We start from the raw sequence: 23,827 nt of genomic DNA on the forward strand, positions 1-23,827 counted from the left end.
TATTTTAAATGGTATTTTAAAATATTGTTTTCCAATTATTCGTTGCTAGGTTCTAGAATGAGACATTGCTAATGGTAAGAAAACTGAGAGTCATATTCTCCTTTGTGTGTTTCCCTTAAGCACAGCATCTTAGCTGATGGTAAAAATGTCTGGAAAGCAAGTTGAGTTCTGCTTGTGTGTATGCATGTGTAGACAGCTTCTCTGATTTCAAGAATTTTGTTTGGTAAGATTATAAAGAGTTGACTTTCCAGGAAAGTGGGTCCTTTCTCTTTTCATCGCCCCTCTTTTCCTGAAGGCAAGAAATTTTTGGGTGGATCCCATTCTTTTGTCCCTTAATCTATTTCTGAGCAACATGGATGCAAATGGAGTGTTACAAAGAGAAACCAGGATATTCTCAGATGAACCAGAGCACTGGGAATATGCACAGATTTTTCTTGATTCTATATTTTTCGGATAGGCTCAGAATCTTATTCCAGGAACTCAGCCTAGCAGGACAGCCAGCTCTCAGAGGGCTTTCTCTGGCCCTTGCTTGAGGGCATTGGGTATCCTCCCATGTGATGGTAGGAACATGTGATGTGATAGGATCTTTTCCAGAGAGAAACTTTCCATCTATCACCTGGAACCTTTCCTGTCTGTCACAGTAGGAGCTCCACTGACCCTTGGTTACAGTTTTCAGTAGACATTGAGGTCGGCGTTCCGAGAGCTCAGGATGCTGGGCTCATGTTCTCAGAATACCCATCTAGAAGACACTGGAGAGAGGCATCCCGGGATAAGAACTAGATTAAGGGGTGGGAGAGCCAGGAAGCTTCCTGGGCAGCAGTCTAGAAGGAATGGTAAGATATCACTGAAGCATATCAGAAATGTGCTGCCTGTTAACTCAGGTTTCCACACTGACGTCCTCGCATAACTAGCAACATGTGAATTGTGCCCGTAGTGGTGGGCATTTACCTGATGCGATGCTAGCCTCCCATTACACATCTATAGGGGAGAGCCCACCGAGGCCAGCTGGATAGTGCCTGCGCTCAGACAGGGCCTGCTTCACTGGAAACAAGTGAGTTATTTATGATCTGCATTTTAATTGGTAGAATAAGCCTCCAAAGTTGTGTGGCTTGGAAATAGGCACAGACTTATTTCTGTTTTCACATATTTTATATTTTTTATTTAAAAATCAAAGAAGATTGGTTTCGAAGGATACCTTCTTATCCATCATGCCCAGGTGCTGGAGAACCTGGCCTGACCCTGTTATGGTGACCTCTGGTGTGGGTTTCCTGCCTGCCCCACTGTCTCCAGGGCCCCAAAGGGAAGAGGTAGGTCACACAGCTGAAGGGGCTGGGGTGGGAGGGGTCACCACAGTCTTTCCCACTGCCTGCCTCCGCCTGGAGGCCCCTTCTTTTCTTCGTACCTCCCACTCACGGAGCACAGAGAAGCAATTGCTGGATGAGGGACAAAAGGTCTCAGATCCTTGGCTCTCCTGCTTTCCAGCTACTGGACAGAAGAGCCCAGTGCATGCCAGGCCAGAGACCCCACGGGGGTCAGCATTTCCCTTTATGGTGAGGACCCTGGCCCCCAGCAGTCAGAGGGCAGGCACTGGGCGGGGTGTGCCTGCTGGTTCCTTGGACTCTGCCTGCGGTCTAGGACCCTGGCAAGCCCTGGAAGAGGGAAGGGGCCAGGTGTTGGAGATTGTGGGGATACGGCTGAGGAGCTGGGACTGAGAACAAGTGGACACCCCCAGTTTTGCACAGTGATGTAAGGCACTGGTGTCATTTACCTGTAAAATGTGCTCAGCACTTGTCTTTACCAGCCACTCATGGGATTAATTTTGCAGCAGAGGCACTGGCACAGTAGAAACCTCATTGGTTTTTATGTGGCACCTGGCAGTCTCCCGAGTCATAAGGTCAGAAGGATTTGCAGCTTAACCCAGGTGCTAAAATGAACCAGGGTTAATGGCAGCTCTCTGGATGGAATCTCAAGAATGTGAGCGATGCTCTGTTCAGTTCTCCCTCCGCTGCGGAGTTGAGGTCAGAGGGCTCACCCAATGTGCCCTTCTTGTGTCGGAGACCCCAGCTCACCAAACTGTGAAGCCAGGCTCTCTGAGGGCTCCACTCTGCTTCTGTCCTGCGCGCAGCATCCATGGTTCTTTTCGGGAATGGGCAGGAGAGCTAGAGACCTTAATGCACAGAAACACCCAAAGGTCTCTCTTCAACATCAGGGCTGATATTCTTCTGGCCAAACCCTTCTTTCTGGGTTGCCCTCAAAGTCATGGCTCCCTCCAGTCTTTCTTCTCCTCTGGACTTCTCCCGCTGTGGTGGGTAAGCAGAGGCTGGGCAGGAGAGCGGGAGCTGAGACGGCCCACTCAGACCCTGGGTGCACCCCTCCCACAGCCCGGCCCCAAGCAGGGGGATCTAGCATCTTCCTGCTTTTTGAGGGGCCCACAGCCATATGGGGCACAGGCTTGTCTATAAGGAGACCCAGACAGGGAGGATGCCAGGAGAGAGGCACTGTTATTTGGCTGCTTGATAGCTACATAAACATATTTTTCAGAAGGAAAAAGAAAAGACAAAAGCATTTCCCCAGTCAATCCACATTTTAGAGATAGCAGATATTTGTCTAGAAATCATTTTAGCAGAAATGGGAGTGATGGCATCCCTCAAAAAAGTCCTGGGTCCCAGCCCCCAGAGGGGTAATAGTCAGGGACAAGGTGAAGAGGGCCTCTTTGTTTCCTGGAAGATCAACAAAGTGTTTTCCAGGTAATAAGGTCAATATAGATAATAATGGTGAAAATTCACAAACCTAAACATGACTAAAATGGAGCAGGGAGGCTAGAAGAAGAGGCTGTAAGGGGGAGCCTTACCACTTAACATCAATTACAGCAAGAATTGTCAATTACAGACCCCAACAGAAGAATCCTCAACAGGAAAAAATGATCAGTCATAGGCCCCATCAGGGAAAGATGTGCATTGCATCTCCTACAAGTAATGGATTACCTGGCAACTCAGCCAATGAGAAACTGTCATCACCCTGGACTCATGCTTTTCTCCAATGATCTTTTGTGCAAAACAACTCCTCCCAACTTCCTCCTCCCTCTCCATAAAATAAGGTTCCTCTGCTTTGTTTGTTGGACTCACCTATGATTTTACCATAGCTTGTTTGTCCCAAATTGAGATTCTATTATTCCTGAATAAACCCATTTTTGCTGTAAAATAGCTTTTATTTTTTTTTTCTGACTTTTATTTTAAAGGTTAACAACTTGATGGGTTGTGAGCTAAGAACACTACCCCAAACTCCAGGGGTGCATAGGGCCTAGGACTGAGTCAGCCTGCAGTTCTCCTGCCCACGGGGACCCTTCTGGGGCCAAGGAGGAAAGGTGAGGCTTGTTCTGAACTAGGAAGGGCTGGACCTGCTACAGTCTTCTTGCCCCGAGGCAGTGCCAGTGTTGAAGCGACATTTCAAGAGAGCAAATATTCAAACTACTGTGCTCAGGAATCACACAATGTCCCTCCCACACATTCTGTTATTCCAAGTAAGTCAGAGGTAACTCAGGTTCAAGGGCTAAGTAGACAAACTCTACCTCTTTATGGGAGGAGGTATAAAATGTTGGGGCTTTGTTTTTAGTCTGGATAGCTATTTTTTCTAAGCATAGCAGTGTTTCCAAATTTTGACATATATTGCTCTTCCTGTCATCTGTTTATAGCTGGTGACTTTCGTTGATTTCCAGTTTGACCAGGAAAGTGACTTTCAGTTTACAAGTTACTAGTTTTTTTGGTGGTTTAACCAATCATTTTGCTTCTTTTTTTTTTTTTTTTTCCCCAGAGTGGTAAGAGTATGTGCCCTGTTATTTTGGTAATTAATTTAGGTGTGTTTTTTTTTTTTTTTTTGTAGCTTAGTATATGATTATTTTCTATATATGTACCATGGACATTTGAAAAGATTGTGGGTTTTTGTTGTTGCTGAAAAGATGTGGAAATTGATAGATTTATCACTTTATATTTTTCAAAGATACTATATGCACTCTATCCTATATCTACAGGAATCTCGTGGCAGGCAGGCGTGGGAGGCATTATGTTGGGTAGGCAAGGAGCTGAAATAGATTAAGAAATGGTTTTAATCATAACCACAGTTGACCTGGGGTGGGGACGGCTGGGGAGCTCTGGAGTAGAGGGGAAGTGCGTGTGTTTCATGCTCTCAACAATGATCACAACCAGTGTAACAGGAGGGCTTCTTCCCAAAGAATGTCATTAACAGTACTGAAAACAATAGGATGTGCTTATTTGTTGTATAATTGACTTGGGGAGACAGAAGTAATATAGCAAAACATAAGGGACAACAGGGGAAGTGGCAAAAAATTATGAAGCAAGGAAAGTGACAGAGACCAGGGGAGCCGTGGGAAGCGAGTCAGGAGGGGGAGCCTCTGGGTTGGGGTGGGTGGCTCTGGGCTTACAGAGCTGGCTGGAAGCCTGGGCAGGCTTTCCTCTGGCCTGAGGAGGGCGGGAGTTGTTCCTCAAGTTCTTCAAGCACATTAGCAGTTAAGTCCAAGTCACTGCTAGGCTTCCCAGTGAACCAGAAGTTTCCCATTTTAGGTGGAGCCATTTTGCTTTGAGTTTTTAGTGGTTGCTGATACATCTTATGAACTTCGACGTACAGAACAACAAAAGCTGATTTTGAATAGACGTGTTGAGGGAGGCAAGAGTTTAGTTTTCACAGAAGAGGGACCCCATGGCTTGTCCTTGGTCCATGGAATCATGTGGTGATTTCTGTGGTGTCCTCAGACTCTTCATGAGTGAAGAACTTTTTGTTAAAACATTGGAGTGCTGCTTTAGTTGTGGTGAATTGTAATTCATTTTTTGTCTTGTGAAAATATTTGCTAGTCGATGGTTCAGTTTGACCCGTTTACTTGCCAGAGAGATGCAAATCTTAGGCCACTTAAGAATTCAAGAACTAATTCTCTGTGGGATGTCTTTCTATGGTCAAGGTAATGACCAGTTCAATAAAGGGCCAAGCATAATCATGATGTGGAATAAAATGCATTATGCAGGGTGGTCCAAACCCTGAGAAGGTCTTGAACTACTGTGCACATCTTGATTGCTAATTAGAAAAAGGTGTTTCAGTCCAGAAACCACTGAAATATGTGAACTGAGAGGCGTTGGTGATGGAAATTAGAATCAAAGGCATCAAGCTTTGCATTTCTGATTACATATTCAAACCACACAATTACAGTGTGTAAAATCAATTTTTACTATAGTCATAAGTAGTAATTAGACATAGATTTTAAAATTTAAATCTTATTTATAATAGATGAGATTTCTCCACTTCTTTACCCCCAAGCAGAAAAAAGATCTGAATGGGAAACCACTACTGCTTATTTTATAGGTAGTCCTTAAAATAGTTCAGTTGTAACCCATCCAGCTTGAGGGGGACACACTGGAGAAAAGGCGAAGAAGTTGTCTCCCTTCAAATATTATACCATTTGTGTTCATGGCTGCTAGTTTTTAGAGTTTCCCACGTTTTGTCGAGGAGTTGATGCCAAAGAAAGGGGAAAAGAAAATGAGGGTGGGGTAGAGAAGAGATCAAGAGGTAAAACAGCAAAGACAAGTTCCTCCCCAGAGTGAGTAAGTAAGAAGGGTCTGGAAGCAATGAAAACCCTAGCACCCAGATTGTGGTCCCTAAATACCATTCCCTTCCTAAAGGAAACAAGGCTGCTTGGAAAGTAGTGGATTCCAGGTCTGGAACAGAAAATGTACAAACAAAAGCTGGAACGTCTTGTTCCCAAATGCAAGGACATGATCCAAGATTGATGGGAACATGGTAAAAGGACACGGGAACTAGGTTGGAGATGTCCCTCCTGGGTGAATCCGTGCCCATTTGAGCATAAAGAATGGGTTATAACACATGGAATAAAAAGTAGTTTGAATCATAATAATACTGCTCCTTATGCCCTACCCCCATAAAAACGACAATGAATAAATACAGAAGAAATGGTAAAACTAGAAAATCACTTTCTTGCAACAAGTTTTGTTATAATTGATTCAGATGAAACTTATCGGTGGATGCTAAACCACCTGTTGTTGGACCAGGATAGTCACCTCAAAAGATTTACTAGTTAAAGGAAGAAAGAAGATCATGACAATGGAGAAATCTGGCTGATGCCACCGTAACAGATGGTCAGACACCAATAATGGCACCAGCTGACACCATGGGTCTTCTGATGAAGGGCACAACATCATCTGTAAGTATCCTTGCCCAAAAATGTTTAACCTGAGTCTAGTCATAAGGAATTACCTGGAAAATCCAGACTTTGTACGAAACAACAGGCTTGGATTCTTTTAAAAATGTCAGTGTTGGCTGCCCAGCTGGCTCAATCAGAAGAACATGCGACTCTTGATCTTGAGATTGTGAGGTCGAGTTCCACAGTCGGTGGAGATAAGATTATTTAAATAAAAAAAACTTAAAAATGTCAGGGGGCACCTGGGTGGCTCAGGCAGTTAAGCATCTGACACTTGATCTCAGCTCAGGTCTTGATCTCAGGAGCATGAGTTCAAGCCCTGTGTTGGGTTCCATGCTGGGCATAGAACCTACTTAAAATAACAAAACAACAAAACAAAACAAAAATGTCAGTGTCAAAAAAGATCAAGAGAGATGCAGGGAACTGTTCTGGATTCAAAGAGAGTAAAGAGATGTAACAACTAAATGCAATGTGTGATCATTGACTGGGTCTTGGATTTAAAAAAAGCTCTAAAGGGCACAATTGGGACAGTCTGGGAAATTTAAACATGGGCTATTCATTAGTTAATAAATAATAAGGTTAAATTTCTTAATTGCAATAGCTTGTGTTTTTGTAGGGAATGTCTTTGTTCTTAGGATTGATAGTCTGAAGTACTTAGGAGTAGAGTGTCATGATGTCTGCCACTCATCTTAGATACTTTAGCTTCCCTGAAAATGTGTGGGTGCTTGTGTGTCCATGTGTATAAATACAGAGAGAGTGATAAGCATTAACAAGTGGTGAATCTAGGGGCGCCTGGGTAGCTCAGATGGTTGGCATCTGCCTTCGGCTCAGGTCATGATCCCGGGGTCCTGGGATCAAGCCCCGCATCGGGTTCCCTGCTCAGCGGGAAGCCTGCTTCTCCCTCTCCCTCTCCCACTTTCCCTGCTTGTGTTCCCTCTCTTGCTGTGTCTCTCTCTGTCAAATAAATAAAATCTTAAAAAAAAAAACAAGTGGTGAATCTAGGTGAAGGATGTGTTATTATTTCAACTTTTCTGCAGGTTTGAAGATGGTTAAAATGAAAGGTTGATGGAGAAAAGCTGGCCAAATCAGGGTGACTCTATGAGAAGAGTTTTAAGTAAAAAGAATGAATTTAGGTGCAATTACATTTTTAAACTAATGTCAATATGATTGCAATTAATTCTTATTTTTCTTAAGTCAACACTTAATTAATTTTTAGACACATTAAATTTTTTAAAATAATTTTTTATTGTTATGTTAATCACCATACATTACATCATTAGTTTTTGATGTAGTGTTCCATGATTCATTGTTTGTGCATAACACCCAGTGTTCCACGCAGAATGTAGACACATTAAATTTTTGAATAGAAACTTGTTCACCTGATTTATAAAAAGCTATACAGAGAAATTTCCTTCCATCCTTACCCTCAACTGCTCTGTTTCTGCCTCAAATCCCCCTCTGCCATTGGTTTCTGATGTACCCTTTTAGAGGTCATGCATACATAAATACAAAACATATATTTTGTTTTTCTTCCTTTGCTATGCAAGACAGCTCATTCTGCATACAGTTCTGCATCTGGCCCTGCACCCGACAATATCTTCGATATCTTTCCACATAGAGCTTTGTCATCTGCATCTTTTATTATAGCTGCATGGTGTTCTACTGTATGAACATACTGTAACTTATTTAACTTTTGACAGACTTTAAATTGCTTCTTGTCTTTTGCTGTTGCAAACAATGCAATAGTGAACCCTTGAACAGATGCTCTTTCACACACATGTGCTGGTATGAGTATCTGTAGAATAAAACAACAAAGTGGGATTGCTGAGTCACAAAGGATCAAGGATATGCTTTTGTAGTTTTGGTGGCTATCGCTAATGGAGACATAGTGCTCCTTCACATACATTTCCACCCCGGGTCCTGGAAAGTGCCTTCCCCAGAGCCTCATCAACAGAATGTGCTATCAACCCTATGGAGTTTTGTTGGTTGGATAGAGGAAAAATTTATCACGGGGAAATGTCATTTGCCTTGCTGTGATGAATGAGGTTGAACTTCGTGTCATATGTTGAAGAACCATTTGCAGTACCTTTTCTGTGAGCTGTTTATTCACATCTTTTGCCTCTTTATTATTTGATTATATTTTATGGGAACAAGGAGTTTACTAGAGCAATTAGAGCTTACACAAATGTGGGAAGTTAAAGGCCTGGAACAGAGGTGTTGAAAGTCTCTAATGGTGACAGGCAGAAATGCTGGTGCAGCTGGGGGATCAGAGCCTGTGGGAAAGTGCCCGAAGCTGGGTGTGTGAAAGTGGAGGTCTGAGAGAGCCATGCCCTGTGGGCCCTGCAGCCGAGCACTCTGCAGTGGGCTGGGGCCACTGTTGGCTGATGGTGCCTGAAATCAGCAAGTGTCTCACCAACAACACCTTCCAAGAGTAATGGTGTCCACTTCATTTCCATCCTTTCAGATGTCACACAAGTACCTCTCTTGGCCATCTTTAACCTGGGGCCATGCAGGAGACTGGTTTCCCAGCCTTAGACCAGAATGGTGGTATCAAGTTGAGAATATCCAGCATGCTCCACCCCTCTGTCATCGTGGCATCCATACTCACTTCCTTTCCCTATACTTAAGTCTCAGAGAGGAGCAGAATCACACTTTGACCTAACAGGAGGCAACGATCCCTCATTTACCCATCTTTAGGGGGTGTTCATTCCTCTCCTACCTGAGTCACAACCCACCTTTGATGCGAGATACAGGGTTAACTACTATTGCAGTCAGTTCCAGCTGCTCGAATGGAATACCATAGATAGGGGTGCTTAAGCAACACACATTTATTTCCCACATTTCTGGAGGCTCTAAGTCCACGATCAAGGCACTGGCAGAGCAGATAGCTGGTGAGGACCTTCTTCCTGATTTGCAGATGACTGTCTTCGTTCTTTGTCCTCAGGTGTGGAGAGAAAGGGGCAAGGAGCAGGAGAGGTGGAGGGAGGGGAGGGTAAGGGAGGGAGGCGGAGGGGAGAGGAGAGGGGGAATTTTGGTGGGATTCACCCTGGAAAACTAAAGGTCTGGCTTTCTCTCAGGAGTCTATAGTTAATTTACAGTTCTTCCCAATCCACATGCAATTTACCTACCGGGGTGTCATTCTAAGCATAAACAATGTTGCCTGGTAGCATAGTTAACAGGCCATCTTATCAGCCTTCCCAAGTGAATCAGTTATAATGAACCACCCCCAAACATAGTGGCTTAGAACAACAACCTTTTATTTGTTCATGATTCTGTGGATCAGCAATTCGGTCTGGTCTCACCTGGGTGGTTCTTCTGTGGGTCACTCAAGTGGTTGTAGTTAGCTGGTGTTGGACTAGGGCTGGATGGTCTAAGATGACCTCACTCCCATAGCTGGTAGGTACTTATTGAATTCTTATAGTTTTTCAATGAGTTCCCTTGAATTTTCCAATTACCTCACCTACAAATAGTGATAGTATACATCTTCCTTTCTAATTTTATACTTCGAATTTTTTTTAAAGATTTTATTTATTTGAGAGAGAGAATACACAAGTGGGGGGACGAGGATGGAGAAGCACACTCCCCACTGAGCAGGGAGCCCAACACAGGGCTCGATCCAGGACCATGAGATCATGACCTGAGCCAAAGGCAGACGCTTAATCCACTGAGCCACCCAGGCACCCCACTTAGAATTCTTTCTATTAACTAATTGCATTGGCTAGTACTGCCAAGACAGTGTCATGGAATAGGGGTGATGGGGCATCCTTGTGTTCTTCATAGCTAGTGGGAATGTCCCTAGTGTATCCCCAATATGTTGATGCTAGCTTTTGGGTTGAAATTTTTTAAAAAAATCACATTGAGGGGCACATGGCTGGCTCAGTTGGTAGAATATGCAACTCTTGATCTCAGGGTCATGAGTTCAAGCCCCAGTTGGGAGTAGAGATGACTTAAAAATAAATGAATAAATACATAAACTTCAAAAAATCACATTGGAAGTAGATGGCTATCTCTTTATTTCGGTGCTTATTGAGAATGGCATTCACTGAATGTATTTTTTTAGCATTTAGGAAATACTCTTTATTTCTCCTTAGGCTCAGTGATATGAAAACAAATCACATAGTCAGAAATCTATTCACAAAATTCAAACCAATTTCCCATTTGATATTGACTGTAGAGTTTCTTCTAGAGAGCTAAGTCCAGGATGTCCAAGATCAGGGTTATAGGAGAAGTAGATGAATCTGAGTTACATTTTGGAAATAAAGCCAATGATGGATTCAATGTGGCAATGTGGGATGTGAAGGATAAAGAGGGATTAAGGGATTAAAGATGATTTCTGGGTTTGATCTTGAGAAATGGCTCAGACTGAGGTCACCAATAACTTTTTTCAAAGATTTGTTTATTTAGGGCGCCTGGGTGGCTCAGTTGGTTGAGCGACTGCCTTCGGCTCAGGTCATGATCCTGGAGTCCCGGGACCGAGTCCCACATCGGGCTCCCTGCTCGGCAGGGAGTTTGCTTCTCCGTCTGACCCTCCTCCCTCTTGTGCTCTTTCTCATTCTCTCTCTCTCAAATAAATAAATAAAATCTTAAAAAAAAAGATCTGCTTATTTATGATTTTTTGATAGTGAGAGAGAGCAGGGGGAGGGGCAGAGGGAGAGGAGAGAATCTCAAGCAGACTCCCCGATGAGCACAGAGCCCCATGTGGGGCTCGATCCCACAACCCTGAGATCATGACCGGAAATCAAGAGTCTGATGCTCAAATGACTGAGCCACCCACATGCCCCCACCAATAACTCCGATTGCCAGATGCAATGGTACCTTTTCCACCTTACCTAATACCCGAAGTCTGTGACTTTGCTGACCACTCTCTCAACTTTCTGTTCTGCAACTGTAGGCCTTCCTCCTTCACTGTTTCTTCTCAGTCTCTTGGTGTACTCTTCTCCACCTGCCTAGGATGCCTAGGCTGAAACCCCCCCACCCTGACTCTGTTCTTAGCTGCCTTCTGTCCCTGCACGGTCTCGGATAATCTCATCTCTCCCCAGGGTTCCAACTATGAGGTACCACTTGTGATGCCTGATGGCTCCCAAACCTGTGTCTCTGGCCCTGTTTTGCTCCTAAGCTCCCAGCTGAAGATCCACTTGCCTATGGGACTTCTCCCAAATGAATCTTCTGCAGGTGTCTCGAATCCTTCAAGTCTAAAACCACACTCCTTATCTGCTTCGATTCTTGCACCAGTTCTGATGTATGTTTTTGTCCATACCACCAAGCAATTCTTGGACACCAGCTGAGCGTCCTAAAATTCAACTCTATTCTGACACTATCTACCTGGACACAGCATCAGACCCCACAGGTTAAGGGCCCAATCCCACAAGATGGCCCCCTGTCCCCTTCAGACGCCAATCAAGAGTTCAGGTTTTCACCTGTGCTTCTGACCGGCTGTATATCGGAGGTCCCAAGTCCCCCTCCTTAGGTTTGATTAACTTGCTGTGGCTCACAGAATGCAGAGAAGCATTTCACTTACTGGATTACCAGTTTATTATAAAAGGATATAACTCAGAGGTAGCCAGATGGAGATGATGCATAGAGCAGGTAGGAGGACAGGGTGTGGAGCTTCCCCATGCCCTCTCCAGGTGCGCCACTCTCCCCAAATCTCCAGAAGCCTCCCAGAAGCTTCCTGAACACCATCCTCTTAGGGTTTTAATGGTGGCTTCATTACGTAGGCAAGACTGATTAAATCATTGGCCATGGCCTTTTGATTGAACACCCAGCCCTAACCCCTTCGCTCATCAGAGGTCAGGGGGTGGGTCTGAAAGTTCCAACCCTCTAATCTCGGGGTTGGTTCCCTTGGCAACCAGCTTCCAGCCTTTTGCGCTTCCCCAAACCACCTCGTTAGCATAACAAAAGACACATTTATTTCTCTTTGCACTTAGGAAATTCCAAGGGTTTTAGGAGCTCCCTGGCAGGAATGGGAAGACCAAATATATATTCCTCATTACAAATCACAATATTACACCTACCTTCTCCCGAACGTGATGGGGTTGGGGGGGTCGCTGTATCATAGGTTTCTTTCCCTCCTTCCTTTTTCCTGATCAGGCAATAAGTTCTGAAGATTCTACCATTCAAATCTGGTCCTTCCAGCCTCTTAACCCTTGTCCTCTGTGTTGGGACTGACATGACAGCCTCCTACAATGCTCTCTCCACTCCCTTCCTGCATTCCTAACTTCTTGTGTTCCTCAAGTATCTTTAAAAAAATCTGTTGAGAGGGCGCCTGGGTGGCTCAGTTGGTTAAGCGACTGCCTTCGGCTCAGGTCATGATCCTGGAGTCCCGGGATCGAGTCCTGCATCGGGCTCCCTGCTCGGCAGGGAGTCTGCTTCTCCCTCTGACCCTTCCTCCTCTCATGTGCTCTCTGTCCATTCTCACTCTCTCCAATAAATAAACAAAATCTTTAAAAATAATCTGTTGAGAAAAATTTTGTGTTATAAGAGACTCTAAGAATGAATTTTTGCTGGTAGAACAATGAGCTTGAGAACAGAATGCTGTGTTCTCATAGATCTTTATTCTGAGCACAGACGTGTGGGGTGCCAAGTTTCCTTAGCCTTGTGACTGGTACTCTGTGGAAGTTCACGTATTTTAAGAAGGATTTCGTCGGCCAAGTACATCACGAATCACGTGCAGAACTCTCACCGGAAAGGCATTGGTCTCTGTATCTATTAGGTTGTTTGAAGTACACCCTCTAATTGGTGAGGCTGACATGCCTTGCAGTTCCATAAACTGCGATCCTATACCCTCACTTGACTTTCAAGGTTAACATTTAGAATTTTTTTAAAAGAATTTATTTATCTGAGAGAGAGTGAGCACGAGCTAGGGGGGAGGAACAGAGGGAGAAGGAGAAGCAGACTCCCCACTGAGCAGGAAGCCCAACGCTGGGGCTTGATCCCAGTTCCCCAGGATCATGACCTGACCTGAAGGCAGACCCCCAACCAACTGAGCCACCCAGGCACAGCTTAGAAATTTTTTATGAGAAAGTGTTATCCTGAAATAGTTTTGACTAATCACAGATACCAAGAACCACTGGCATTTTGAATGACGGGGACAGGTGAGTGTCCTGAAAGGCCATCCGGGGAAGGGGGCCATGGACTTCCAGTGACTGCTGGCCTGTGGGGCTGTGCAGTGGCCTGGCAGGTGTGGGACTGGGGCAGGTGGCTGTGGGACTGAGACAGGACGTTAAGGATGCCAGAGGGAGACCAATTCAGAGGACCAACCCTGGGCTTCAGGGTGAGAATCCTAGTAGGGAAGGGAGCAGGGCCGGTAAGTTTGGGAAGGCTCAGGGAAGAGCAGGGGAGATGGAGATGCCATGAGCTGTTTTTCGCAGGGGGAATAACCTCAGTTTCTGGGAGTTCCTGAAGAGAAAATGTGAGGGACAGTGAGAGACAGACAGACAGACACAGATAGTTACTATCAAGTGTGGAAAAAGCAACAAGATTCAACAGAATGTCCACTAGGCAGATCATTTAACTGAAGTGGTCCTATCTGTGGAGTCATTCTCAAGTGGGAAAAGAAAAAGGAAAAAGAAAAAAGCATATACTATATATTTATATTATATAGTATTACATAATATATCCACACATATCACATTGTATATGTACTATTATTGTATGGTATATACTTTACCACTTTATTTTTTTCTAAGATTTTACTTACTTATTTGAGAGAGAGAAAGCACAAGCCATGGGGAGGGGCAGAGGCAGAGGGAGAAGCAGACAGCTCCCCCCCGCACCCCCCCACAAGCAGGCAGCCCTATGGGGGGGTACTGATCCCATGACCCCAGGATCATGACCCCAGCCAAAGGCAGACACCCAATTGACCTGAGCCACCCAGGAGTCCCTATACTTTGCCACTTTAAAACGATTCACTACGTAATTTTTTTCTTTTTCTATTTCTATATTCCTAGAAAATCACTAACATTTACTGAAGGCTCTGTGGGCCAGGCACTGCGTGGTGTGATTCCCGGACCTTTATGCCTTTAATCCTACCACAGTCCCATTTTACAGATGAGAAAGTGGAGTCCAGGGAGGTTGAACAGCGGGTGGTAGGAGAAGCTGGTACTGCTGCTCAGGGGGCCGAGCTGTGAGCAGCTCCTCTGCACAAAGAGCTGCGGCTGGTGTTGCCCTCGACCTGCTTATTGGGGAGGGGGAGGGTGACCATTGACAGCCCTGTTCATTTTCTGATGGTGATGAGTTTGAAAAAACAAACGATTCCTGGAGGTGGCTGATTGCTCTCCAGTTCTTGTGGCTGCTCGGTGGCATTTGGGGCTGTGAAGGTAAAGCCCATTGAGCAGTTGGTAACACAGGTAGCTTATAGATATTTTAAAATAAGGTGCTGAATCGTGTGTGAGACACCACATCCCCGCCCCCTGAGGAGCTTCTGATTAAAGTCACCGAGGAATCAGCTCTTGAGAGAACGCCAGTAGCCAGATCTTTTTCTCTCCATCAGGGAGCCCGAATTAGGAAACCGGACTTGAAATCACCAGAGAAATTTATAAGATTTTAATGTCTAAGAATCCGAATTAGCATGTCTCTGTCCAAATGGCATGAAAAACTAATCTGAGCATAATCATCATAGTACCACCGGGGCAGGGACCTGCAGCCGGCTGCTTGCGGTCGAAGTTATGAACCAGGAGGGGGCGTGGGCGCCTAGCGACCCCATCAGTCAGACCCTACCCGGAGCAGCTTAGCCCAGCAGCTCGGTAGTGACCCCTGCCAGGTCTGAGAGTTCGGGGCCCTGAAGGCTGACATCCTCACAGCGGGCAGGGCCGCCCGGAGCGAGTGTGTGCTTGGAGTCCTGGAAGAAGACGCACCTTTAAAATCAGATTTGGGAGGCTCTCGGGGAGAAGGCGCATGCACACAGGAGGGGAGGGGCTGCGCGCTACCTACCTTCCCGCAGCAGACCTGCTTCCCCGCTCCTCCAAGGAGCCCACCTGTATCTTCCATTTGATTCTAAGCGGGCGGGGCCTTCTAATAGGGCGTCCATAAGGCTTCAGGATAAGTGAGTGCCTAATTGGGTGTCTAAATTCAGCTGAAGCAGTTTACATGGAATCCTGCCATGTCTGCGATGCCTTTTTTTCATTTATGTCTAAGAAGTCACACTTTTGACTTTTTATTTCGTTTCTTAAATTTCTTCGATATGACTGTGGCTGCCTGGTGCATATTTATGACCTTGGGTAGTTTGCTGTGGTCACACCGCAGGGTGCAAGCCAACAAATAAATGCAGTAGAAAAATAACATGGGAAATCCCAAAAGGTAAACAACTTGGTGGGGGGAGAGAAATGAGTTTAAAAAGAACTCCAGAAATTCCCTTAAGGAGAATTCTCTCAGAGGAGCGCCAGTATATTTGGAATATTGATGCTCATTCCTGCCAGAGAACCCTTGGCTTTTCGCTAGAAATTACATAGATTTTTATTATGGCCTTTATCAATAGACCTCTCCTTTTACCTTTAGGGAAAAAGTTACTGCCTTTCTTCAGTATCTGTGCTTTGGTTCCCATGCCTCCTGGCAAACATTTATTAAGTGCCTGCTGTATGTACTGTTCCAGCTGACAACCTAGTTCGTGCTCCCAAATTTTGCCCCTCACCCTCTCCTACTTTCTTCTTCTTCCCCTCCCCACCCAGGGAGACATCCTGGCTCTGCACAACAGCAAGCCAGCCAGACAAGTGAATCAGGCTGGACCCTGGGAGTGGGGCTGAGGTAGGGGGGACTTGGGCTATTTCAGGATGGTCCTTGGAGCCTTGGTCTCTCTGTTCCACATCGTCCAAGAGCCGGAGTACTGCCAGTGAAGCCCACACCTCATGTCTTCAGTTCAGAAATTTATGTTCAAATCCCTTGGGTGGGGGGTTTGCCCCAATTAGGGTTTATCTTAAAACCAAGCATTATATTTTTATTAAAAATATTAAAATGATATTAAAATGGGGACGCCTGGGTTGCTCAGTCGGTTAAGTGTCAGACTCTTGATTTCAGCTCAGGTCATGATCTCGGGGTCGTGAGATCGAGCCCCACTTCGGGCTCCAGCTCGGTGGGGAGTCTGCTTCTCTCCCTCTGCTCCTCCCCCAGCAATAAATAGATAAATAAGTACATAAATAAATAAATCTTTTTTAAAAATGTTAAGATGTGTCTGATGCTTAGTGTATACATTCCTCTCTGTGTCTGTCTTTAACATGGGAAATTTCACACATACACCCAAGTTAAGAAAATAAGCCCACATTTCAAGAACTATCAGCTTATCGCGGTTTGTTTTCAACTGTACCCTCTTTTCACTGGGTGTTTTGGGGGTAATCCCAGACATCATGTAATTTCATCTGTAAATATTTCAATATGTATTTCTAAAAAAGAAGGACTTGTCAGAAAATCCACAGAGCCATGATTCCATTAATCCCCTCCTGCAGTTCCTTAAGATCAAATATCTAATTAGCACATGCTCAGATGATTCAAGTGCTTTTTTAGTTCGTCCATCGTAATCGGTTTCCAGATAATGTCCATGCATTGGAGCTCACATTTGAGCTGTTCCCATTTCAACAGTGTCAAACACGGTTCCAAGTGTTTTAATGAGGATCACATTTAATCCTTAGTCCTGTGAAGTCTGTGGTATTATTATGCAGCCAGTATGGAGGAGGAGACCAGGCGTGTAGTTTGTCCAGGCAGGATCCGAACCGCAGAACCTGCATGCTGAGCTTGGCATCCTTTTACTCAAGGCCCCAGTTCCTATGAGGACCCCTCTCCTACAGCCCAGTTCTCACAGGTTCCAGAAAGACCACGCCCTCCCGTGCTCTCTTCTGCCCCTGGGAGTAACAGCTTCCTAGTGTTGCTACTCCCCAACACTCCCACTGCCCCTGGGTGCTCCCCATAACCCAGCCCACACCGCTGTAAAGAGTTCATTAAACAGCTTGCCTTAAATTCTTGGAGCAGCCAGCAGGGACCACAACGGATGCAGTCACGTCTGGGAGGTGCCAGGGGCGCACATTCAGCTTGCTTCTGGTAGGCTCTGCGTGCCTGTTACCCAGAAACAGATTGAAGACAGAAGACGGTAGTTGAGAAGCCATTGAAGATGAGGATGGAGAGAGCCTAGGTTGACGTCTTTTAACCTAGTATTGAATATCCCCACATTAAAAAGAAAAAAACCTTGTTCTAGTGTTATAATTACCACACTATTCATTTTGCTATTTTATCTATTAACCACTTCATAGCTGTGTAGTGAAACAGTTGATCTAAACAACTTATCTTTTTCAAAAGGTGTCTTATAACTTTAAGTTCTTGTTGTACCATTTTGGAAGTGTTTGGAACACCAGTGAGGCTCTCTGTGGTACCCCAGGGGTCTGCCAGCTTCAGCCTCCCCATTGGGTTTTAAATTGTCATCACAGAGGAGAATGGTTATTCTCCAGAGTTTAGACAGCTGGTCCTTGTTGAGGACATTGTCTTTGAAAGAGTTACCATGACAACTTCCCTCCTCAAGGTAAGCATTTGAGTTTTATCTAAACAAAGGACTTGGCTTTGTATTAAATTTGTCCCCACAGCAGTGTTCATCACCCTGTGCATGGTTTACCAGGCGCCTCCGCTCCTGGGGTATTTTTACCCTGAGATCTGGGGGCTCAGCTCGTGACTGGGTGGCCGCCTCCTTGCATGTTGGACTCAGACCAGAGGCCTGGTCTCTTCCAGGAAACAAGCTTCCTCGTCCCTACGTACAGCAAGCTCTCTGTCGGCTGGATAAGGCTCGTCAAATATACCACTTCCTCTTAGAATATAGGCTCTTAGATTTGGAAAGAAAATGTAATGTACTGGAACATACACTTGTTTTTTGTCTCTATCCAGTCTCCTTCTCTTCTCCCCCCTTCTCTGAGAACAGTACTTCGCTCCTTTTGGTGGACTGGTCCATTGGTTATTCAGCAAATATTCCCAGGACAGCTAGTTATCCACTGGGGGAGAAGTCACTTCTCTGCTTTCATGCTATTCACAAAATCTGGATGGATTAAAAATCTAAACATAGGGGCACCTGGGTGGCTCAGTTGGTTAAGGGTCCGAATCTTGATTTTGGCTCAGGTCGTGATCTCAGAGTCGTGAGATCAAGCTTTGAGACAGGCTCCGCACTCAGCACAGAGTCTGCTTAAGATCCTCTCCTTCTCCCCTCTGCTTCTCTCCCCTCCTGCCTACCCCCAGCGTGCACACACACACACACACACACACACACACACACACACACACTCTCTCTCTCTCTCGCTCTCTCTAAAAAAAAATAAAAAATCTAAACATAAAAGAACTAAAGTAGTTGAAAAAGATAAAGAAGGATGTTTTCATAATCAGGGATAGAAAGAAAAGAAAGCTAAAAGCAATAGAAGGAAAGAAGGGGGTGCACCTGGGCGCCTCAGTCGGTTGAGCATCAGAACTCTCGATTTTGGCTCAGGTCATGATCTCAGGGTCATGAGATTAGAGTCCCGAGTCAGGCTCCACGCTGAGCAGGGAGTCTGCTTGTCTCTTTCTCCCTCTGCCCCTACTCCTTCTCTGTCTCTCTTAAATAAATCTTAAAAAAAAAAAAAAAGAAGAGGGGAATCCCAAATTTTAAAACTTATGTACACAAGCAGGTCATAAAGTTAAAAAATAAATAGCAAAATTTAAAACAGACTTATGATATCTGGCAAAATGTTAATATCCATAATGTGTGAAGGGCTTCTGAACATAGATAAGATAGATAAGACAAATATAAGGTAAAAGATACTCATGTTTATTAATCAAATATGAATAAACTAGCAAAAATATGACCGTCACCTCTTGGGTCAGCTTAAATGTAAAAATCTAGAGAATTTACCGTCTTTGGGGATTGGTAAATATGGCACTTTGTGTCCATTTAAAATGCCCATGACTGTCAACTCCTAAATTCCTTTCTTTTTTTTTAATTTTTTTATTGTTATTTTAATCACCATATATTACATCATTAGTTTTTGATGCAGTGTTCCATGATTCATTGTTTGTTCATAACACCCAGTGCTCCATGCAGAACGTGCCCTCCTCAATACCCATCACCAGGCTAACCCATCCCCCCACCCCCCTACCCTCTAGAACCCTCAGTTTGTTTTTCAGAGTCCATCATCTCTCATGGTTCGTCTCCCCCTCTGACATACTCCCCTTTTCTTCCTCTCCTGTTATCTTCTTCTTTTCCTTGAATCACAGATCTGTACTCCTAAATTCCTTTCTTAATAATACAAGAATACTCTTCCAGATTGAAGATGTGTGCGAGAATGTGTGAGTGTGGAAGCATGTGTGGGTGTGTGAGAGAGAGTGTGAAAGTATGAATCTAGCATCGCTCGTAAATTTGCTCATGGTCTCTCTCCTCCACTGGAAGCAGGGACCCTGTTGGTTCCATTCACCCCTTTGTCCCCAGCACCAGGGATGGTTGGTGTCTGGCACATGGCAGGTGCTCAAATATGTGAATGAATGACTCTCAGGCAGATGCAGTTTTAAAAACTGGGGTTATGTTCTTAATCTGTGATATGCATTTGGGTCAGTGTATGAATGACACAGAAGGTATGATTCATGATGATGTCCATACCACTCCTACAGCTGTAGTAAATTACTGAAGCTGAAACACATAAAGTAAAAGTGGAAGAAATTCAAGAATACGTTCTTTTTTTGAAGATTTTATTTATTTATTTGACAGAGAGAGACACAGTGAGAGAGGGAACACAACCAGGGGGAATGGGAGAGGGAGAAGCAGGCTTCCCGCAGAGCAGGGAGCCTGATGGGGGGCTTGATCCCGGGATTCCGGGATCATGACCTGAACCTAAGGCAGACGCTTAACCGACTGAGCCACCCAGGCACCCCAAGAATATGTTGTCTTAAGGAAAATCAGAGTGAGACCCTGGACCACACTGTTCTCAATCTTTGACAGGTCAAATAAGAAAGACAAAAGAATCAGAGCTTTGGAATCAGCGGACTTAAGATTCACAGAAATTTGCACCCTGTGCATCATCAGATTCTCGCCTCAGGACCCTATGAAACTCCCCCATTCCACATGGCGGGACCCGTGCGGAGCAGTGTTCTCACAATGATGTATTAAAACTAGCAATCCATTGCACAAAGTTTATTTTAAAGATGCAGGTCCTGGAAGTTAAACAAATAAGGCTTCTGTCAAGGGTTAACCTCTGCCAACAAGCAGTTCCAGGCTCCTTAAGAAGTTAAGAACATGAGAAGCATGGAGCCCCCAAACCTAGGAGAAGAGAAGGAAGTGTTTTCATGATTAGGCAAGAAAGGATGAAAATAAATGAACTAACGATTCAATCAAAAGCTGGAAAAACAATAAAAGAAAGCCAAGAAGAACACAAAAGGAACTACTGGACATAAAATGAGAGGGCAACAGATTAGAGAAAAGAACTGGAATAGAATTTTCCATACAGGGAATGGTTCTCCGGGAAAGATAAAAAGGAGTCGCATTTTGGCAATGCTAATCAAGAAACAGAAAGAGAAAACGCTGATGATTGGGCATTAGGGAGAGGAGAGGCTAGAGTGGAACCAGAGAGGTCACAGGCTCTCTCCTGCAAGTGGATTTAAACCTCTGAGACTCTGCTCAGGCTGTGCTCTTCCTGGGAATCAAGAACATGGAAACTTGAGAGCTGTGGATGGCCATTTTCCATAAGGGTGTGGAGGGAGCCGTTCTGCCCAGAGGAGACTGCAGCAGTTGTGGGGACCCTGGGGGAGAGACAGAGACAGACCGACAGACAGGATGTGGCTCAGAGCGACCCCAGACAGTGGCTGCTTCTGGAGACAGAACAGTTTCTCCCATCCTTGGGCTCTCTGATACCCATTTTTCACCTTATGTTAGGATATCATTTACAAGAGATCAAATAACACAACAACAAAAAAGAACTGTGAAAGATTTTCTTTAACTCCTAATTAATGTGGGGACCAGGAAGATGCTAAAAGTGGTTCCAAGGGCGTTTGAGGAACCAGGTATTTTAGGCAATTTTAATAAAGGAATGAGGGTAGGATTGCAGGTTTAGACAGTTAACCGGTTAATTTCCTCCTGGGTCATACCCAGACCACCTGGGATGATTTTTTCCACCCGCCAGTAATTATTTGCATATCTAACTGAGAAAAGTCTCTAAGCTCACATCTGCCCATGCGGAGCTGTAAAATGCCCAAAGTCAATAGAAAGGCAGTTAGAGGTGTGAGCACCACGCTGCACTGAGCAAACCAGCAAACCCCTTTCATCTGTTTTCAACTTTGGGGTAGCTTTTGTGGTGCTGAAAAAGAAATCCCCCTTTAATCTTTTCTGAGAGGAGTTTGGGTGCTCGGAGCCTACAGATCTGATGGCCAGAGGGGGATCCAGCTGCCGGAGCAGCCAGGCACAGAAGACTTGGTGACCCGGCACCGGCCCTGAGCCACAGGCTGCCACGGGAGCTCTGTGAGAGAGCATTCAGACAGATAGCAGTGGTTGCTAGTTCGTTATAAATTAACCAATGAAACTAACAATCGACTCGTGTATTTTAGAGTCTGCTTTGTCATGACAACTGGGTCGGAAGTACGGTTGACCCTTGAACAACATGGGGGTTAGGGGCTCTGACCCTCATGGAGGTGAATATATACACACACACACACACACACACACACACACATATATGTATAACTTGTGACTCCCCCAAAATGGAACTGCTAATAGCCTACTGTTGGCTGGAAGCCTTACCAATAGACGCACACAGTCGATTAATACACAGCGTGTATGTTAGATGTATTATATTCTGACAATAAAGTCAGCTGCAGAAAAAAGAGAAAATACATTTACAGTATTGAAAACAATCCAAGCCCAAGGGGACCCATGCTGCTCAAACCCGCCGTGTTCATCGTTCGAGGGACAACTGTGTACACGTGTGGATGTTCTCGAAGACCACTCTGCAAGACTTCAGTGCGAACACACACATGGAAATGAGTTCCGCACGTATGGCCGTATGTACGTTACCTTGTCCCAGAAATCTTCATAATCATAGATGTTATTGTAACTTACGGAGAGAACAGGGATACCGGCTGCGAACTAGTAGCAAAAATTGCTAGGGAAAACAAATGAGAAAAAGGTGCGTTTGTGTTTTCTGAGATTATCTCTGATAGTCACGTCCAGTGTGGTGGCATCGTGTACCACAGACTCTCTCTCCTGGGCATTCGGGGATGGTGTCAGTTATTAAAGGCTGCTTAAACAAACCAGCCCCAAACGCAGTGCTTAGAAACAACAGTGACTTATTCTTTCTCGTAGTTCCAGGAGTTTGCTGGGTTCAGCTGGGGGATCCTTCTGTTGGTCTCACCTGGGGTTGCTCACGTGACTATAGTTCTCTGGCAACTGGCCGGTCCCCGTCGGCCTCCTTAGGCCTCTGGGGCCTTGGTGTTAGCTGTCAGCCGGAGCTTCAGTGGGTCCCGTGTCACCTGGGAGTCTAGGGAAGTCTTGCTCACCTGGTAAAAGGAGCATCCCAAGAGTCAGAAGAGGAAACTTCGAGGCATCTTCCCACCTAACCTCGTATTGACTGCATTCCATTACCCAAATTTGCAAAGCTGGACTACATCTCAGGCTGGGAAAATAGGCCTCGCCACTTGATGGGAGGAGCCACCAAGTTATAGTCAAAAGAGGGCATGGCCTCAGAGAGGCAGGCTGATTCACTGGGGGGCTTACCTGTCTCATTCACCCTAAAACCCCAAGGCAGTTGCTGTTTCTAAGGAACAAAATGGAACAGGCATTAGGCACTTATGCTACCTATTTAATTCACACAGGGCCACACATATGGGAGGGTTTTAATAAACTTTGACTGTACTGCACCAGACTGAATGAATGTAGACCCCAAGTGAGTGTTTCTTCTTGTTTTGTAACCTTCAGAACCTTACCTTTCCCTGACTCAATGGGCCACAAGCCCTGGAAAAGGTATTTAAAGGAGTGGGTAAAACCCTTTGCAGAATTTTTCATTATACTTAATTTTAACAAATAGTATATATCCCAGCTAATGAATATTTCAGTCTTTCACATATGAACCAAAAATGTAATTATGGACTTGATTTTCCCAACGTTTGCTGCCTGCAGTAGTCAGTGATCACAAATCGCATTAAATGAAAGGTGAACTCCATTACAGTATCTGCAAAATGGAGCTTAATAAGTTTTGTAATTATGGGGCAAATCTATGCAAATTGCAATTTTTATTAGGCAATTTTCCATCTTCATCTAGGCTCTAATAGTCTATTAGACTGGTGGCAGTTCGGTGCTTTTATTGAGGAAGTTCTTTAACTTCCTTTCTGTTTGGTTCCTTATAATGAAGAAATTGCATTTTGGGGTAAAATGGTCACAGGCCTGATTTACTTATCTTTTCAATCTTATTACAAAGAGGGAACTGAATTCTCTGTTAATTATTCAGCTAAAACTCTATAGAGCCAATTTCTGTCCATCTTATATACAGACTAAGAACTTAAGAGAATTTTATGCAAAAAAAAAAATCTTACAATCAAGGACTTTTCCATTTATTGTTCCATGTTGGGATGTTGGCCAAAAGAAAAGGAGTCAATTTCAAAATCTTTACCAGATCAGTTTTTCATCCTAGAAGT

General features: G+C 44.6%; 1 protein-coding gene and 1 long non-coding RNA gene across 3 annotated transcripts in view; one reads left to right on the forward strand and one right to left on the reverse strand.

Moving 5' to 3' along the window:
* Window positions 1–3,112, forward strand: part of LOC141371216 (uncharacterized) — a 31,458-nt gene extending 28,346 nt beyond the window's left edge. For both annotated transcript variants that reach the window (XR_012375983.1, XR_012375984.1), the window contains exons 3-4: window positions 1,175–1,307; window positions 2,890–3,112. This is a non-coding gene — a long non-coding RNA (uncharacterized lncRNA). The remainder of the gene's footprint in view (window positions 1–1,174; window positions 1,308–2,889) is intronic.
* The window catches only part of DPY19L3 (dpy-19 like C-mannosyltransferase 3), a 234,423-nt gene that overhangs the window by 86,864 nt on the left and 123,732 nt on the right, over window positions 1–23,827 (reverse strand). The window lies entirely within an intron of this gene.

This window comes from Callorhinus ursinus, unplaced genomic scaffold, assembly GCF_003265705.2.
Source record: "Callorhinus ursinus isolate GAN/ISIS: 27379988/994484 unplaced genomic scaffold, GSC_fseal_2.0 scaffold61, whole genome shotgun sequence".
Lineage (NCBI taxonomy): Eukaryota > Metazoa > Chordata > Mammalia > Carnivora > Otariidae > Callorhinus > Callorhinus ursinus.